We start from the raw sequence: 8,365 nt of genomic DNA, 5'->3' as shown, positions 1-8,365 counted from the left end.
TGGAGGGAACAGGCTCGACTACTTCAGGTCCGACACTAACACCAGAATCAGCTGCACAGAGGGGAGAAGGAGACACCAGCTATAGCGAGGAGTAACTTCAACACGCGAATTCACACCGGGACTTGGTAGTGAGACGGTATTGCCAAGTGCGCCGTGTTGGATATGACTTAACGAGCAATAACGATGGGCAGGTGAGGCAAGAAAAGTCTATGTTGAGTTGCGATGCCATGTAGCCGCGTAGTGCGTGACCTCTCTTGGATGGCAAGAAAAGACAAATGTGTCACCAAACCGGCTGAAATATAAAAAATATAGAGGAGCCCGTTGAAGCAAGTACACCACAGAGAAAGAGCGCAGGTGCTTTGGGCAAATTATGAGAAGAGGAAGCTTGGCAAGTGGCCTAGAAAAGGCAATCACGCAAAGGGAAATTGTGATGGAGAGAGGGCGTGCGGGAAGGCCGTTGTCGAGATGGGAAGACGGCGTTATAGAGAGAATATGGGATGAATCTGCCGAGCAGCGGGCGGCAGTGGCGGCGGTGGCGGACGCATAAAGAATGGCAGAGTGCGGGAGGGTGTGCAGGGGTTCAATGCGAATGCCACAAAGTCCCGCAGGGAATCTCGTGCCATGAGCGGGGTTTTTGCGGTGGGGGGGGGGTAACTCCCCGCCCATTCATTCATTTTCAGTAGTTTACAATTAAGACTAAAAATACATTCTTTATAATCATAATGTGAGTGATGAAGCAAACCGCTGCCCACCTCCCCCAATATAGAAGTCAAACTCCGTATTTGGAATATACTCAAGTTACCAAACGTTCTGCTCTGGCCGAGACAGGCCATGCATGGAACGGTGGTGCCAAGGGGTGGGGGCTGAGTATTGTCCGGGGTTTGGCAGAGGAGTTCGCATGGCCAGCGTGAGAAAGAGCGAGGTCATTCAATGACTGCGCAGTCATTGAATGACCTCGTTCTTTGAAAAAGTGGGCGGCCCAGCTGACAATGTGTCACGGTTGAGCCTGCACGAAATTTGGTATTTTTAAGGAGATGCTAAGTGAGAGAAAAAAACAATTGGAACTCGGAATAAAATATCTGAGTGCTATTAAAGACAATCGACACAGGGCCACGTGTATCCGTGGGATGGGTTGGAGCAGAGTTGCAGGAACTTTGAAGCAAGTTAAGTCAAGCTCAGAGCCATGGTGGTTTGCGATGTTTAATGTGTGGCACAGATGCTGCTGGCACGGTCACGTCGCCACGGTGGCGCGATGTTATTTTCTTCGCCGATATATTTGGAGTCTGCATGTATCTCTCCCTGTGGTCGCGTGGATTTTTCTCTGGGTCCTCTGGTTTTTCCCTCCCCATTTAGAAATATGCGTTTAGAGTATTTGGCTGCTATAAATGTCCACGTAATAAGCCACTTCGCTTATTATGTGGAAAAAATATGTATAGCTCAGTGGGCCTTACCTATTAAAATTTTAAAAATTATTATGGTTTTTACCTTCTGCAACTGTGAAAAGCGAAATGCACTCGGCTGGGAAACTTATATCATCAATACATGAGTTGCTAACAGTTGTATATGAATTATCTCCATTATTAATCACCAATTCTTGAATTTACATTAATTAAAAAATGTTGTGTTTACTTTGTTGTCCTTCCCCGGCACCTCCGATTATCACGGTTTACTACGTACGGTGCGAAAGAAGTTCAACATACAAAATGAGACCTTTTTTCGCCAGTATTAAAGTATGAAACAATATAAGTATAGGCTTTACCCTTTCTGCCAATAAAACAGGTGTTAAGATGTTCAAACACCAAATAGAAACAATTTGCAAGGAATCAAGTCTGCATTCACCACAAACAATACTTGTGGTGAACGTACAAACAAACACGCTCTGATAATATTTGCATTGTCTTTGAAACTGATTGGTCTACACCAGAGACAGCCTTCTTTAGGGCCTAGTATCACCATTGTCAGACCAGATAACGCCGAAAGGCGGACGGTACAAAGACAATGCACTATACATACACATACGTTAGAGCGCATTTTTAACGCATGACAATTCCGTACGCGAAGTGCATTCTATAAAGTGTGAGAGAGCCCCCTATTGGCTGGGGGCTGATATCACACTTCATTCATGTTTCATTCACATTTCATTCTTAATTTTTTGAAGTGCGCGGGGGCCCCCTATGGGCTGGGGGGCTGATATAACACTTCATTCAGTTTCATTCACATTTCATTCTATGAAGTGTAAGGGGCTTAAGCCCCCTTATGGGCGGGCTAAGCCAACTCATAACAGAGGGGAGTTTCGTTTTTGCCAAGCATTGAAAACACACCTTTAATGATTCAAGTTTATTTTGCATAAGCAGATTCGAGGGAGCAGGATATAGTCTAACATTTTAAGAGCACCAAAACCAAGCACAGCAGTGCAGTAAAGGGCCGTCCATAAATGACGACACGCACCTAAGGGGGGGGGGGGGGTCAGACATTTGTGACGATGTGTGACGAGGGGGGGGGTTGAGAAATGTGACGTCACATCAAATGCGCAACTTTAAATAAATATAGACAACACGTTCTACTTAATTAAATAGACTTTTTAATAAATGTTTTCTCCTACAACATCAGAGTGCAGCGCCACATTAAATACACAATGACAATAGTTTAAAGTGATTAGAAGCATGGTTTTTTTTGGGGGGGGGGGCAGAGCTTTGTGACGTCATATTTGAGGGGGGTCTGACTTTTTGTGACGTCGTGTGACGAAATAAAATCGTCCAAAATCGCGTGACGTCATTTATGGACGGCCCCTAAATGTTTACACTGCGAGAGTTTCCATTTTTACCGCATTTACTTTCATCCCAGGTGTCTCTTGGAAGGAAAAAAAATGAACCCGTAAAAACAAAGTTTTTCACTATAAATCCTTTATATGCGTGGCGGCTAGAGTCCTCTCGTCTTCTGGCTTGAGATGGCTGCCACCTATGGGTCAGATGATTGCCTGCCACCATTAAGCAATTGGTAATTAAATATTAAAAAAAATCCTAAAAAGTGTAAAGTTATGGAAAAAAAAATTCACGAAAATAAATTGTCACGTACAACGAGTCTGTGTGCAAAATGTCAGCTCGATTGGATCACGGGAAGTGGGTTAAAAACGACCGAAAGATTTGCACGGTCGTAAGCGCGCAAGCAAGCAAGCAAGTGAACTTAATATAAAGGATTTAATAATACCTTGTTCTTAATCGGCACGTAGCTGGTTATTTAAAATGTGATGTTCAGCTCTTCCAGAATGAAGCCGCGCCTACATGCAAATGCACTTCACGCAAATGCGTCTGTTTACATATTGTGCACAATACTTACCCAAGATCTGTCTCGTGCTTTTGTTAACTTAACTACACTATGATCAGTCTAAAATGTATCTTTCCAGAGCCGACTTACGCTATGAGGAATTAATTTAACACTGATGCGTGTTTGTGCAATATTTTAGAATTCTCACGTGACGTAGTTGTTGGGGGAGGGGGGTTGCTTCTCTGCTGCGCTTGCTTTTAATTTCTTTTGTTCCTCCTCTTTTTTTTTGGTGAGCCATTTTCTATACTTTTGAGGCATAAACAATTAGAAAATAACACTTACTACTCAGGAACAAAAATCGTGTTACATCGTGGGACCTCCTTTGCCAGTACCAAATTATGAGAGGAGGTTTTCCTCTTCTTTCTGGCAACAAAACAGGTGTTAAAATTTACACTATGAGACCTCCTTTACCAGTGGCAAAAAATATATAGTAATAGGTTTTTACCCTTTAAACTGGTACAAAAACTGACACCTTTATACAAGGCATCAATCAACTTCAACGACAGTGCACATCATTATCATTATCAGAGTTGTTTCTTTTTGTTTGCATTTTGACTGCTTGTGTTGTGGTTATTGCAAACATGATGCCTTGTATAAAGGTGTCAGTTTTTGTACCAATTGAAAGGGTAAAACCCTATTACTATAGGTGTTAAAATGTTAAAACACCAAACTGAAACTTTTTACAAGGAATCGTGTCTGTATTGTGGTTAATGTATTGTGGTTAATGCAGACATGATTCCTTGTAAAAGGTTTCAGTTTGGTGTTTTAACATCTTAACACCTATTTTGTTGCCAGAAAAAAGGGGAAAACCTATTCTCATATTTTGGTACTGGCAAAGGAGGTCCCATGATGTAGCTGCTAACCCCGAGCTCTCATTACTCTGATAGTGGCATTGTCTTTGTGCTGTACGCCTTTTAGCGTCCTCTGGTCGAACACCGTTTGAGACGAGGCTCAAAAGAAAGCCGTCTCTGGTGTGGACCAATCCGTTTCAAAGACAATGCAAATATTATCAGAGCACGTTTTTTGTTTGCATTCTGAAAAAAAACAAAGTATTGCGGTTAATGCAGACACGATTCCTTGTAAAAGGTTTCAGTTTGGTGTTTTAACATCTTAACACACCTGTTTTGTTGCCAGAAAAAAGGAGAAATCCCTATTCTCGTGTGACATCGTGTTATCGCGCCTGATGGAAGAAGCTGCCTCGCATTTGACTGGTTGATGTTTTGCTGCCCTCTTCTGGCTAGAGTCGCCTCTGTGCAGCTCTGAACCTGCAGCGCAACCACGAACTCACGCGAGCTGCCTCTTTTGCTCGAGAGCTCCAGAGGATTGAGTGACAAGCTTATGCCGAGCCCGATGATGATGATGATGACAGCTGGTTGCTGAAAGAGTGGATGATTGCGTGAGATTGAGGGCAGCGTTTACGCCACAGGAGGTTGATTTGTGCAAATTAGGATCCGAGTTGAAGGACTGTCGTCTTATTTTTGACGAAGACGAGGGGGGGGGGGTATCCATTGAAAATGACGAACGGTTTTACGATGAAGTTATCACCGAAGGAGATATTGAGACTCAAAGTGTGTCACGGACACAATGTATTCGCGAACGCTGATCATACCAAAGTTGGAACATAATTCATAATAACCCAATTATCGTTCAAAAGCATCAAACACCTCTAGCGTTTTCTCTTCATTTGTAAACGCATTACAAGTTTGGCTGCAGGTGACCAGGAGGTTGCAGTAGAGTATAGCAAGGATGGAATCTATCTTTGCAGAGGATAAGTGTTACCCAATTTGCGTAGATTTTCTTCAGGTATTCTGCGTTCCTCACACATGCTAACTAATTCATGTAATTGACCAAACATCCCGATGCTGGGCCCCCCTAAAAAAGGGTATTGGGACTCAGTGGAACATTTCATGGGTGAATAAGTGACAAGATAAATTACCATGTCAAGTTTTTTACGCAACCATCTCCAGGATGACAAAATGGACTTTAACATTTCCAGACTCGCAACCTCTCCTCCAAATTTAGACTGATGGCCTTAATCTAAGTTGTCTTGTGGTTGTTGTTGTTGTTGTTTGACTTGCATCCCACTGGGATTTTTGCACACAGCGTTGGTGTACGGTTTTTTTTCTGCAATATTTTGCTGTCTTTTCTTGGATTTTCTGTTTGCACTTAGTCACATATTCACTTTAAGATGTTTTTTGTTCTTGTTTTTGTTTTTTGTTTGTTGCGGTTGCACCCGATTCAAGAGCCAAATGGCTCACAGGGCTATACCTAATAAATGAACTTGAACTTGAAATTCACGAAACCCCGAGATCTAACAACGAATCTCCCTCCCAAACGAGCGACACTTCATTTCCCTTAGGCCTCCCAACCCCCGTCCCCACAATCATTATCATCATCATCGTGTACATCGTCACTCTCGCCCAGCAGCCTCTGCAGGCTGCAGCCTCCTCCCCCCCCAACCTTCCCACTGATCTGCCAGGGTCGTGACCTCTTCCTCTATTAATGTTGAGGATGGCTAATACGCGAGACGGGCGAATGAGGGAGCATATGATTGGGTGATCTATGCGTTAAAGTGCCACGCACCTATTTTTTCAGTAGCCAGTGAGGCATGTCAGGGGAGTTGCCATACCCAGGAAGACTAAAATTACTGCATTTACACACTTCCAAATACGTAAGATTTACCACCAGCATCAGTGTGCGGGATCGACCCAGAATATGAATCTTATGTCCAATGCACGACGCTCCAGAGCTCTGCATTCCTCCCAGGAGTTCTACGTTGGGATACATAGCGGTGCACCTCATGTGTTATCTATTATCTACTCGACTCGCTGGCCCAGCCCGTCCATCACACGCCTGGTCCACACGTGGCTGGGATCTGCGTTAGAGATGGGGTCCGGAGGCATTCATCATGCCCGGAGTTCACTTTGGAGCTCGAGTAGTGAAACTCTTGCGTAGTGGACATTGAGGTGTGGTCACACACAGCTTGTGAATACACGTGCACAGACGCAGCTCTGTGTGAAGCCACGGCTGGATGAGAGCTGTGCGGATTGTGGGGGTTATTTCACTACGCTTCATCATGCTGCTCAGCGTGGATTATCGAAGGTCTGTCGATTCAGGGCATATGCATTGAATGCGTGTTGTCCAGTGCTTTGGAGGCAAGAGTGTATTAATTTTCGATTTAAAGCTTTCGTGACTGCAGGGATTCATCATCTTGGTTCTTTCGGTAAATAAAACATAATAAAATAATATAATATTTTATTATGTTTTATTTTTATTATTTTATTACTTCCCTTCTACGTGACTTTACCGAAAGAACCAAGAAGAGTGTATTAATTATTCAGATTTGTGAAACCCTCCAAACCCACTCTGCTGCTATGTAACTGTCAAATGCCAGCAAAGCAAGTTGGATCATGAACCCATCTGTGATGACCAGAGCGTTATACTCGATTCCCGCTCACGACAAACACCAGTGACGATTATCTGACTGGTCCTGGGCCTCCCCTAGATGGACTCAGCCTCAAATGAATACCTGGTGTGGTGTGTAAGATCGCCACTGGGGAGACAAAGGCGGTCAAGGGTGGTGCTGACTACCCGTCCCCTCGTGTGCCGTGCCGGCCTTCATTGGTGCTCGCTAACAGCACTTGCCCCAACAGTCGGTTAAGGCTATGCGGGGATCTTTGTCTTTGTTACCATCTTTAATCAGTGGGTTTTCTCCAAGTACTCTGATTTCCTCTTACATGCAATCAATTACTTAAATGGGAAATTATCCAACACCCACTGCAGGATACTCGTGAAAAGATAGTATTGAGACCTGGACTTTGTTGAATAACAAAACTATCACACAGGCACTTAGGTCCTAATATCGTAAAAAAATGCATAAACCCTAAAACCATGCAGGTGCATTCGTCTTTTCAGGCCCGTTGGATTTATGGAACCCTAAGGGATCAGAGAGCTGCCTTTGGCTTTTGGCATTTTGAGCGGTAACACCGCACCCACCGTATTAACCACATACGTGGTTCTGAGCCTCAAGCATTAATACAAAATTCCATGGACTATACAGGTGCATTAGTCTGGCTCTCCGAGCCACAAAGACTGGCATTCAGCCCTATATATCACACGGATGCGTGAAGCTGCTACACGGTGCAACTCTCCTGCACGTCCATGTTTTGCGACCTTTAAATGAACGCGCAACGCCCCATGTCAGATCCTGTCACTTCAACGGGTTTTTCATTCAGCACAGTTGCACATTACTAAGTGATTAAAATCAATCATGAACCAATTTCGTTGACGATTAATATATTACAGTACAATTTTTCCCACGGCCTGACCCCCCCCCCACCCCACATATCCTCTCCTTGTCTGAACGCCCAGCCCAGGTGTGATCATTGCCTTCGCGTTCCCATGCAGGTGAGCGACGAGGTCAGAAAACTCTCAAGTGATACTGAACAGATTTATGACTTGCAGACCGACACGTAACTCTTATTTCCTCGGTGCTGTACAACTGCTGCTAAATGGAGCAACACGGACAGAAAAGGGTGAAAAAAAATTAACCCGTAAAAACAAAGTTTTTCACTATAAATCCTTTATATGCGTGGCGGCTAGAGTCCTCTCGTCCTCTGGCTTGAGATGGCTGCCACCTATGGGTCAGATGATTGCCTGCCACCATTAAGCAATTAGTAATGAAATAAATAAATCTATTCCTAAAAAGTGTCAAATTTTGGAGAGAAAAAATTCACGAAAATAAATTGTCACGCACAACGAGTCTGTGTGCAAAATGTCAGCTCGATTGGATCACGGGAAGTGGGTTAAAAAAACGACCTAAAGATTTGCACGGTCGTAAGCGCGCAAGCAAGCAAGCAAGTGAACTTAATATAAAGGATTTAAAAACCCGACTATGCGTGAACGTCATTGCACAAAAGTTGCACATTTAACATCAGCCTAAGTCGCCCGTGGAATTCGCAGTGAAACATCGCAACCGAGCCACGAATGTGTGGTGGATAGGGCACGTATAGACTTCACGTCGTCTATGGCCAATGCCGAA

Source organism: Lethenteron reissneri, chromosome 12, assembly GCF_015708825.2.
Source record: "Lethenteron reissneri isolate LAM-NWPU_2019-01 chromosome 12, ASM1570882v1, whole genome shotgun sequence".
Classification (NCBI taxonomy): domain Eukaryota; kingdom Metazoa; phylum Chordata; class Hyperoartia; order Petromyzontiformes; family Petromyzontidae; genus Lethenteron; species Lethenteron reissneri.
This window is presented reverse-complemented; position numbering follows the sequence as displayed.